Source organism: Triturus cristatus, chromosome 2_1 (assembly GCF_964204655.1).
Source record: "Triturus cristatus chromosome 2_1, aTriCri1.1, whole genome shotgun sequence".
In the NCBI taxonomy this organism is placed as follows: Eukaryota; Metazoa; Chordata; class Amphibia; order Caudata; family Salamandridae; genus Triturus; species Triturus cristatus.
In genome coordinates, this window is record NC_140581.1 from 351,775,116 (window position 1) to 351,787,858 (window position 12,743).

The following is a 12,743-nucleotide window of genomic DNA, read 5'->3' on the forward strand; positions in this document are numbered from 1 at the left end:
GATTCTTTACGGTGCTTTGTTGAGGGCCGGGAGGGTGGCGTCTTTTGACTAGAAGGTCCTCCATATGTCTGGTGATGTAGGGCCGAAAAACACGATCTCAGTTTTGTCAGGATTACATTTTAATTGGTTGATGGACAACCAGTGAAACACATTAGAGAGGCAGTTCTTAATGCCTCTCCTGCAAACTCTTCTCCCTTTCTACAGGTGAAAAGAAGCTGGGTTTCATCAACAAATGAGATGACCTTGGCCCCCAAGGTCTCAGCTAACACAGCCAAAGGCGTGAGATAAATATTGAATTATGTGGGGCTGAGTGCCGAGCCCTGAGGCACTGCAACTGTTAGCTCACAAACTGTGGAGGAGAAAGGGGGCATCCAAACTTGTTGACTTCTTTCATCCAAAACGGAAGTGAGCCACTTCAGGGCTAGGCCACCAAGCCCAATAGATTAGAGGCAGGCCATAAGTTTCCAGGGCGGCAACAGTATCAAAGGCCCCAGATAAATCCAACATAATCAAGATGGCCTCCTTCGTCTAATGTGCCCTTGACCTTTAACAGGGCCGTCTCAATACTAAAGTGCTGAATTCAGAATGACTTGGTGCAGAAGATCATTCATATCTAAATATTATGAGAGTTGCGATTTTACAAATGTTTCTAAATCTTTCAAAAAAGCAGGGAAAAGGGCCTATACTTCAATGGAACTGTGAGATCAGCCATCGGCATTTTAAGCAAAGGTAGATTTTTGGCCCGGTTCCATTGTACTTCCTGATCACAGAGAGGCATTCAAAACTTTGGTTGCAATGGGATTGATGACTTGTACCGCTTTGGCAAGGATGTTAGGAGGTCATGGGTCAGATCGAGACCTTGATTTAAGGCTCTTTATGGCTGCCAATTATTTCTCCAAGGAAATAGGTAGGAAGTTGGAAACAGATGGCTTCCCAGGAATGGTCTTACAAGACTTTGCTATCTCAAATGGGATGTCATCTGACTGTGAGTCAATGAGCAGGCTTACTTGAATACCTGAAATTTTATCATTAAAATACGACACCAGCAGTTCGCACTATTTGGCTAAGGGTTGATGGCCTCTACTGCCAGTTTCAGGATTCATGAAGGTTTTTGCAATTTTAAAAATATCTTTGGATTTATTGCCTGACTCGGCTATCCTTAGCTCAAAATAAGCTTTTTTGGTTAAGTTTACCTCTTTTTAGTGATAATTTATAGGTAAATTTGTCAACCAAATTATAGATTTTCTGCCATTTCCTCTCAAGGTGTTTGCAATGTTTCTTACCAGTCCGAAGGTCTTTGTTAAACCAAGGGGCCGACAGTTTGGTTCTGTGGGGTCTGAGTGTAGAGGCCAGAGCCAAGACATTGATGCTGTAAGGAATCCAGTAATCCATGCACTCAACGTCCGATTCTAGTGCTCCAGAAAGACAATAAGTATTTGTTTCCAAAGAGCTACACAGGTCTGCTGCATGAATTTTGAGTAAGGCACCTGACATGGTTTGGATTTTCTTCAAAGAAGGTAGATCCTTTTTAGATTTTCACCATTTAAACTAAATTAGATGGTGATCAGACCATTCTTATGGTACTGGATCGAGAGTTAACATCTTCAAATTGGAAATAATTTGGTATAATGTGTGACCAGCTTGATGAAAAGGTTTATGCAACTTTTGAAAAAGGCCAAGAGAAGACATTGTGTCTAAAAGTGAGGCAGCCGCCGAGTCTGAGGGTTCATCCATATAAAGATTGAAGTTACCTAAAGCTAAAAAATGTGGGTAGCTGGGGGATCAAGAAGCCAGAGTGGGCACATATTCACACTTGCTTTTATATAATATTGCCACCCCTCCTCCTCTGCCTTATGGCAATCTATCCTGAGTATTTTATATCCATTGGCTCTGGATATAGTTGGCTTATCCAATTCTGTGAGCCATGTTTCTGTAAGAAATAGAATATCCAGCTTTTCTTCATCTAAAAAGTAGAAAACGTGCTTTGCATTCTTTTGCAGTGAGCGGACATTCAGAAGGGCAGCCAAGAACTGCGAGGTGGATAGGCTTATTCCAACAAAAAGAGGGCAGTGGACCTTCAAAGAGAGACAGCACCCACATCGTTATAACCACACATTTCAAAAGCTTCAGCAATATTTCATGTCATATGTGCGCAACCTTGTATGCACCTTCTGGCCAAAGAGGTGCTCCCTCTAGGGGAATAGATACAAAACATAAGGACAAGGGGTGCACCAAATACAGACAAACAATAAACACAAATGCTGTTAGGAAGCAAGTAGTAATAACTCCTGCACAATCCAGTAATCTTTTTCTTTTATTTATGCTTCTTATGATTGTTCTTAAAACCAGCCGACACGCTTCGTCCACTAGACAATGGACTTCTTCAGGGCACAAAATATGTATACATTTTCTGCTAAAGGGGGAATCCAGTCTTGGCGATATATCAATAAACAATGTATTTGAATGGGTGAACCGCTCCACCATCTATACAAAATATTTGTCAATATGGATGTAGGCCAGTAGAGATGAGGAATCGCATCGTATTCTGTGTGTAGATTATAAGCAGCGCACTTGGGTCCTAGCCGTAAGATTTGGCATGAGACAGGGCGTTTTGACGCTACTTATAATATACAGCATTTGTGTTTATTGTTTGTCGATATGTGGTGCACCCTTGGTCTTTATGTTGTGTATGGGCTTATTGTTTGGGTACTGGTTGCTGTCACACTCTTTACTGTAGAGTTGGGGGCCCAATGACAATGTTTGCAAGAAACATCCTCCTTTAGTGTGGTGGGTAGGCAATGGGGGACACAGGCTCACTTAGGGGCTAGCCTCCGCAGAATGGTATCTGTCATAAGTGACTTATAAGTTGCCTACTATTTGGCGAAATCAAGCATAGTGGCTGGTGCTGACTACATCCGGGACACTGACTGCGCAGACGGGCTTGCCTTTGGCGCACCTTTGGAGCATCCACTGCACGTCCACGCAGCTCCTCTGCTTAAGTAGATGTGGCCAGGAAAAAGACTAGAATGCACACTGCTAAGATGGTGCCTCACAATGTCCTAAGGAGGGAAAAATGGGTGAAAAAAAGAACAAAGTGCACACATTAGCTGCTCCTGGCTCCCTTTAGAGCAGGTATAAACAGTGCAGGACACCTTACTGTGTCCACGCAGCTCCTCTGCTTCAGTACATGTGGCCAGGAACTGCCAAGATGGTGCCTCTAAATGTCCCAAAGTGCCCGCAATGGCTATTAGCAGCTCCCACCTCCCTTTAGAGCCCAGCAACATTTCAAATACCCCTCAAGTACTCGCAAATGCAAATCAGCAATTAGTGCACGACAATTAAAAATACTTTAAAATGAACAGCAGGTATAAAAAGTGCAGGAAGCATCACTGCATCCACTCAGCTCCTCTGCTTAAGTACATGTGGCCAGGAAAAAGACTAGAGCATGCAGAACCAAAGGGGCACCTCTGAATGTCCCAAGAAAGGAAAAATGGCCAAAAAAAGAACTAAGTGCCCACAATAGATATTAGCTGCTCCCACCTACCTTTAGAGCCCAGCAACATTTCAAATTCCCCTCAAGTCCATTCAAGTGCAAATCAGCAATTAGTGCAAGGCAATTAAAAATACTTCAAAATGATCAGAAGGTATAAAAAGTGCAGTAAGCCTTACTCCATCCACGCAGCTCCTCTGCTAAAGTGCATGTGGCCAGGAAAAAGACTGGAGCGTGCACTGTCAAAATGGCACCTCTAAATGTCCCAAAGAGGGAATTATGGCTAAAAAAACGAACACAGTGGCTGCAATAGATATTAGCTGCTCCCACCTCCCTTTAGAGCACAGCAACATTAAAAATTCCACTCAAGCTCTTTCAAGTGCAAATCAGCAATTAGTGCGAGACAATTAAAAACACTTAACATATGCTTCCCCAGGTGTTACATTCCTCTTTGGGTGGGACCATCCCTGGAGGGAGACACATAGTCAGTATTCCATGTTTGTCTTGGGGTGTTGCTCATGGATAGACCACTTCTAACTGGTTGGTCTTGCAAGCAACCCAGAAGGGAATCTCTTCACGTTTCACAAACACGTTTCCCATGATTGCATTAATGGACTAATGGATTGCATCTGTGCTGGAACTGCTAGTCCCACTGTAAAAGCAGGTCTAGAGTTCATGGTATAGTAGTAAAAACTGTACGAGTCTTCTGTATAAGTCAACTGTGAAATTCAGAACTACTACAACATCAGCAAGAGCTAACGTGTCAGGACGGGGAATGGGTGATAGCCAAACAAGACTGGCCACGTAGACTCTTCATTAGTAAGGGGTCTGAGAGGGACATTCCGGTGCATGTGTGGCAACTGACTGGCAAACCAGTTCTGGTGTTCCTGGTAAGTTAAAGGGATTTCAAAATATTGGTAATCCCTATAATGTACAGGCGGTTGAACTGCCTCATAAGCCTGTAACTGACCAGAGGCAGCGTCTACAGCTTCAAACTTTACAGATGAGTAAAACTTCTGAAAGGCATATGCTGGAAGAGCAGCTTTTACACACATAACTGCCCTCACCGCATTGGGAACACCTCTAAGCTTGAGATGCTGAGTAACGACTTCCCTTTAAATGGCTCCCATCACAGTAGGAGCCACCATGACGATAAACAGATTCAAATAGAATGGATTCAAGCACAATGGATTAATTCACTCAAAATGGGGAATAATCTTTTAAGAATCAAGCTTGACAAACCTACAGCTATAGATGTTCCCTTATTCATGATTACTACAGACATCTCCATAATGACCTAATAATGGTTCACGTGTGTGAGCATAACAAAAAGAAACTACTCAAAAGTTCCCAAAACATTCAGGCCCAGTGTTGGGCAACAATGCTGCATAAACTGTGTCTCTGGATTGGCTCTACAAGGTTTTTTTTCACACCCATGGGTGACACTAGTGAATTTAGTTCAATGCACCAATGCTTGAATGTGAAAGGCAGGTTTTGTAGCCCTGCCGAGCCCCACTCAATACACAGATGAAGTGGCGTCAATGCTTTTGGGCTACTAGTAGGAATCCAGGGACACAATTGTGATTAGAAACAGCCCTTTTTCATTCTCTTCAATACCACACACACACAAATTGCGCTACACAAAAGACACTTCAACTAAAATGTGTGTTTATTTTAACAGGTGCCCCCTGTTCCATAGCACATCTAAAATAACCACACAGAATACTATTAAAATAGCACAAATGCCTGTTCTGAACAACAAGAATAGAATTAACCTTTCTACCACGGAGCAGGTCCTCTGCCCCCATTGGTCAGTGTCACTGCTCTCCCCCACACAGCTCCACCGTTAAGGCTCTGCCCTTAAGCACCTTCCAGGTAGGAGTTCGAGGCCTTCCTCCACCCGCAGGCTCCTACCTGCACCTCCTCTCTGGTGGTCTGGTGGTTTAGTGGAAGAGCACCCTGCTCTTCTGCTATTTCGCTCTGTCCTGTTGTATTTGCCCTTTTCACTGTCTGCCTCTTTTTCTTGGTTGACTTTTTCTCTTTTTCCCTGTTGTGCCTTTTTGCTGTTTACCCTCTTTCACTATCTGCCTCTTTCTCTTGGTTGCCTTTTTCTCTTCTACTCTTTTCTCTTTTGTGCCTTTCTTCTTTGCCTCTTCACTCTCTGCCTCCCTTCCCGTGCTCCCTGCCGCTGCTGCCACCACTGCCCCTCCCCCAGTGTGTCCCTTCTGCTACCGCCTCACAGCTGATCGCTCTCCCCCAACCCCTACTTAATGGCGGCGGTGCTCAGAGTGGTCTAGCATGTCTGCGCCCGTCTGCGACCCAACCACGACAAGCACGATGCTCCTTGGAACACTCACCTAGAGACCACCTGGACACTGCATGCCTTTCACCAATGTCATTGCCAACCTCAGCGCACCCCACGCCCTCACCTCTACAGACTACATACTACCCGGAGACTTGAACTTCCACCTGGACAACCACAGCGACCCCAATACCACCGCCCTTCTAGAGAACCTCACCAACATAGGACTGAAGCAACTTGTCTCCACCCCCACTAATACAGCAGGACACACACTCGATCGCATCTTCGCTGGAGGAAACAACATTCGCTGCAGCCACACCATGGAACTGCTCTGGACCGACCACCACTGCATCCATTTCTCCTTTACGAAACCCACCGCACACAAGCACATGTGCCGCCTCCCAAGCAGAATCTGGAACAAAGTCTCTGAAGACAACCTCATCTGTGCCCTCACCTGCACTCCGCCCCAATTACGTGAGACGCGAACACAGCGGCAAGCAACCTCCACCAATGGATCACCAACTGGGCCAACTCTCTTACCTCCCTCCAGAACACCACGAGACGACACAAGAAGAAAGCCAACTGGTTCACCAAGGCTCTCCAAGAATCCAGGCGCTCCTGCAGACGACTGGAAAAGAAGTGGAGAAACAGCAAAACCTACAAAACAGTCATCACAACACACCACCAACTGATCAAATCAACAATGAAAAACGTAATCCAAGACAGAATCCTCTCCAACTCCCTCAACTCAAAGGAACTCTTCGCCTACATACAGAAATGTCCCAACCCAACAGCGAAACAACCGAAGTCCCTCCCTCCCAAGACCTCTGCAACAGACTCGGGGCCAGATGTAGGAAGCCAAATTGCGATAACAAACGCTGAAATTCGCAGAATGTAGGTAGGGAAATACCCTCTCTCAAAATAAGGAATCGCACAAATTGCGATTCCTTATTGTGCGCAAGCATTTAGAGAATCGCAATTTTCGATTCCCTAAATGCTATGCTAGTAGGCATCGCAAATTGCAATTTTGCCTTAAGGAATCGCAAATTACCACCAACTTCAAGTTGGTGGTAATTTGCAATTTCATTTAAAAAAGCACAGCGCCACATGTGCACACATGCACATTTCAGGAGTGCAACAGGGTGTCTTTTTGGAACCCTTACACCCCTTGAAATTGCGCACGCAATTTGCCAGTACCTCTTGGTTACTCGCAAATTGCGAGCGCAAATCCCAGTCATTCCTATGGGCCTCTTGGCCCATAGGCATGAATAAGAAGGTATTCCTTGATTGTGAATCTCAATTTGCGATTCGCAATTAAGGAATATTAAGGAATCGCAATTATTTTTGCGATTCCTACATACATTCTATTTTGCGAGTCCTTAATAGCGATTGGGTAAAAATCGCTATTAAGGACTCGCAAAACTGACTTTATCTACATCTGGCCCTCAGCTCCTTCATTTACCTCAAGATCAAAACTCTATACGACAACTTCGATGACCAAGACCACTGAACCGCCCCACCCACCCCCAACGATGCCACCCAACAGACCCTTCTTACCTGGACCCCTCTCACGACAGAAGACACCCTAAAGACCATGAAGTACATCCACTCCAGAGCACCTTCAGACTCCTGCCCACCGCACATCTTCCACAGAGCCGCCACTGCCATCCCACCTGAGCTACGTTGAACTATCAACTGCTCCCTCGAGATAGCCACATTCCCAGACACATAGAAGCACGACAAAGTCAACCCCTCCTAAAAAAGCCCTCCGCAAGACCCGATGGACCTCAAGAACTTCAGGCCCATCTCACTGCTTCCATTTGCAGCCAAAGTCATCGAAAAAGCCATCAACACCCAGCTAGCACACTTCATAGAAACTAACAACATCCTAGACACCTCTCAATCTGGATTCCGCAGCAACCACAGCACCGAGATCGCCCTCCTCGCTGCCACCGACCACATCTGCGCACTCCTCGACCAAGGTCAACGGTAGCCCTCATCCTCCTGGACCTATCAGCAGCCTTCGATACCGTCTCCCACCACACTCTAGCCACCAGGCTCCACGACACCAGCATTCAAGGAAAGGCCTTAGACTGGCTACGATAATTTCTCTCAGGCAGAACCCAGAGAATAAGACTCCTGCCTTTCCTCTCGGAACCGACAGAGATCAAATGCAGAGTACCCCAAGGATCCTCCCTCAGCCCCACACTCTTCAACATCTACATGGCCCCCCTCTCAACCATCATCAGAAACCATGGGCTGAACATCGTCTCCTAAGCCGAAGACACCCAGCTGATCCTCTCCCTCACCAAGGAACCCGACTTCACCAGGCACAACTTTCAAGAAGGGATGAAAGCCGGCGCGACCTGCATGAGGAACAGGTGCCTTAAACTCAACTTGAAGAAAACAGAAGTCCTCATCCTTGGCTCCACCCCCTCTGCCTAGGACGACACCTGGTGGCCCCCCGCCCTCCGAAACCCATCCACCCCAACAGACCATGCATGCAACCTCAGCATCATACTGGACTCATCACTCAACATGAACCGCCAGATCAACGCCGTCTCCTCCTCATGCTTCAATACCATCTGCATACTACGCAAGGCATTCAAGTGGATCCCCCCCGACTCAAGGAAAACCGTCTCTCACGCACTCATCACCAGCAGACTGGACTACAGCAAAGCCCTCTAATCTGGAATTAACAAAAAACTCCTCTGCAAATTCCAGACTGTCCAGAATTCCACAGCCATACCAATCCTTGATATCCCAAGGCACAACCACATCACCCAGCACCTTTGTGACCTCCACTGGCTCGCCGTCGAAAGAAGAATACCTTTCAAGCTGCTCACACATGCCTACAAAGCCCTCCACAACATCGAACCCCAATACCTTAATGACCGAATCTCCTTACATGTGCCCAAGAGAAACCTCCACTCAACTGACCTCTCCTTAACCACCGTCCCACGCTACTACAGGACCAGAGCAGGTGGAAGATCCTTCTCCTACCTCGCAGCCAAGACCTGGAAAGAACTTATCCTTCACCTCTGACGGAGCACGACACTGCACCAATTCAGGAAAGACCTCAAGACCTGGCTCTTCGTATGACCCCAACAGAGCTGCTCACACTCCAGTGCCTTGAGACCCTCACGAGTTAGTAGTGCATGATACAAAACCTTGATTGATTCATTGATTAATTGATGAATAAAATGTCATTTAATTAAATCCTATTACCCTAAAACCTACTTCTATCCACTACACTATGAGAGCATGGAGTAGCATAGCTTACATTGAGATTTTTTAGGGAAAATGAGCGCACTGCATACCTGTTTATAGAAAAATGCTTTCATTATTATAGTCAAATAGGCATGTACCCTGCAAAAAGCAAACACACGTTGCATCAGCAACAGATCCTTTCCGGCTCTGGCTCAATATCATATTTCAGTGTAAAGTGCAATATGGCAGCATCTCTGGCAGGCAAGATCTTCTCTGGCAGTACCTTAAGTGATAATTTCAGGCAAAGGACCTCTCCTTGCAAGTGGTCAAGTAGCAGCTCATTTATACTACATATTATCTAAGATGGAATTTACAACATCACCTTAGGAATGTTTGGTATAACCAATGAGCATCAAGATGCTAGTCTAAGATGCATTCTTTTAAATAAACAAGGTAAAAATATGACAAATCAGGCTACATTGTTTTGGCTATTGTTCTTGTTTGACCTTGAAATTGAGATGACAAGGCGCTTGTTCCAAACTGATGTTGCAGCAGGTGCCTTGTTGATGTCTATATATGAGTGACCTGACACTTTCAGAGGTTTTTGGAAAGATAAGGACATACGACATCTGTGTCAACTCAAAGGCAGAAATGTTGATGAATGTGCAAACATTTGAAAAATACAGCGTGGCCTACTTAAAATGGAGTCGAGACATAATATTTATGTCACGCAGACATTTGAAGATGGTATTGCATTAAACACTGTTGCTATGATTTAAAAACTGCTACATGGATTCTTGAGTTAAATTATGTTACCTGCTCCCTCTGTTCATTTTTACATCTAAAAAAAATGTTATTTCTCAAATTAGGCTGCGGGTGGTTGCATTGGTTCATGACATAATTTGTTTATAACCTGAACGTTTGATAAGCATCAAACATTCCAGGTGATAAACAAATGAGGGCATTTACTGTTTTGATTGGGTTGGAATTACTCAATGATGAGTAAGGGGGTTTGGGTGGTGGTAGGGTGTATTAATGTTTTGGACACAAGCAGGTTATGTATAACAGTTGCAATAATTATGAAACACCCTAGAAACTCATATACTTTACCTTAACTGTTCTCATCATAATCTTGGCATGGTACTAAATGCTGCATCACAGACAATTAAATGCTTATCATGATACGTTTACAGTCTAAATATGATCTAGAAAAGTCTACTGGTACTAGCTCACTCAGATAGGTATGGCATTGATTTGGGCCTCCTCCAGAGACGCATCTTGAACTGAATCAAACCCCAATGATCTCAACTAGATGGGGGCCTTGCAGACACCTTGCCTCAGTTAGCCCCTACTGCAAAACAATTGCTATCCTTATAACGCTGAGCAGTATGTTTTAGGCATACACATATACACAAAGACTCAGGGCCCGATTCACAAAAGTAATCTGAGACAAGATACTAACTTTACAACTTTTGGCATTCACAAAAGGCATTTAGGAGTAGTAAAGTTAGGATTCCTAACTTTACTACTTCTAAACTGAGACAAAATCCTAACTTTATGACTTTCGGTATTCACAAAAGGCATTTAGGAGTAGTAAAGTTAAGATTCCTAACTTTACTACTCCCACATTGAGACAAAATCCTAACTTAACGACTTTCGGTATTCACACAGGGCATTTAGGAGTAGTATAGTTAGGAATCCTATCTTTACTACTCCTAAATGCCTTTTGTGAATACCGAAAGTTGTAAACTTTGGAATTTGTCTCAGATTAATTTGTCAATCGGGCCCTTATATAACAAACTCCTTTTAGTATAGAACACACTTTACAACATCCCCTTTACACTCCTAAATGTCTATGTTCCTAATCCTGACTCCCTAGCCTCTTTGGATGCCATTCTGGTCTTATTTTGAGTATACAATCAGGAATTTTCTAGGAACCAGGTTTGAATCCCAGTCTCGGCTCAGCATACAGTGATTCTGGGCAAAACACTTAATATCCCCATGCCCAACAAAAAAAAGTATAATCTTGCTCTTTCTGTAAATCATTCTAATGCCCTTGGATCACGTCTGAGCTACAGAAAAATAAGATTTATGAAGCCATTTAAGGCAACTTTGTGTAGCCCTCAGTGGCTTCATAAATCTCAAGTAAAGTAACCCAGCACAAATCAATCTACGGAGGCATTCCATAGGCATTGCATGGGTGTTCCCACGCAACTCCCATGCTTTTTGATACATTCCCAGATTTACCAGAACTGGTAAACCTGGAAATGCACCAAAAAGATATGCTTTCCCAGGAGAGGAGTAACAAGGGGAAATATCTTAATTTCTGCTCGTTACTTCCTCTTTTTATGTGTGTCACATTCTGCAGCACACTAGATAGAGGAATATGCCTCTCATGATTGTTTGTGTGCAGGAGGTGCCCCTTCCAGTACAAAAACAATCCTCCGTCCGACTCAGACACCCTTACTCCATGGTGCAATGGTGTCTGCGTTGGTGCTAGGCATCCAAAACGATGCCAGTGCATGGAAAAGACAGAAATGTGTTGTATTCTTTTGAATACAAGGCATTCCTGCCCTTCCCCTGTCAGGCACTTCACGACAATGTCATAAATATGCACCTAATTGTGTTAAAAATTAAATATATACCTGTTTACCCAAGTTATGAAGGAGGTAAGTTTGTGATACCTTTTGTGTTGGTGTACTGACTTAGTAGAATATCTGGGTGTCTAAATACACAAAGACTAGTGCATGCTAATAGTGGACAACTATTCACTGATGGTGGAGGCGCTGAAATTGCATGTAGAATAGTTGATTCCATTGCTGCTCTCATTAGTACATAGGGTTCCTCCTCTTATTAAAATGCATTTTACTTAGATTTTTATATTTATTTACAAACATTCTTGTTAGATCTGACATACTTGGCATGGTATTCCGCCAAACGTTTTGCCTTTACCTCTCCTGTTTTCTGAATTTGCTTTTGTTGCCAATTGGGACTCTGTGCACAATACCACTGCTAACCGGTGATAAAGTGCTTATGCACCTAAAATTAGCTTACACCTAATTGTCACATTTGAATTACTTGTAGGTCCCTAGTAAATGGCACTACATGTACCCAGGACCTATACATTTAAATGCTACTGGTGAGCCTGAAGCACTCTTTGTCCCACTCACTAAAGTAGTCTTTTAAAAAATGTCTCAGGACTGTGACTGCCACCTGCAGTGCAGTTTTAGACTGCCATTTTGACCTGTCGAAATATACCTTTTGCCAGGCCTACACTTTACTTGTTTTAATACATATAAGTCACTCCTAAGGTAGGCCCTAAATGCTCACAGTGCACGGTGCATTATAGTTTATACATAAGACAAGTCGGTTTAATGTTTAGTGGGAGAGGAGTTGGCCTAACGGCTAGGGAGGTCGACCTCGAATCTGGGGAACTGGGTTTGAGTCTCGGCAATGACGCTGTATATCCTGTGATTCTGGGCTCAATCACTTAATCTCCGCGTGCCTAACAAAAATGAATGTGTCCTCATGTAATGCAACTGGAGTTATGTAAAGCGCTCTGATACTCGATTTGGGTCAAGTTCGCGCTATATAAAACTCTCTAAAATAAAAATGTAAAAAAATGTCCTAGCAGTGAAAAACTCCTAAAGTCGTTTTTCACTATTGTAAGGCCCAGCTCTCCCATTGACTAACACTGGGTTACCTTATTAAATTTAATAAGGGATAACCTTTGATTGGCAG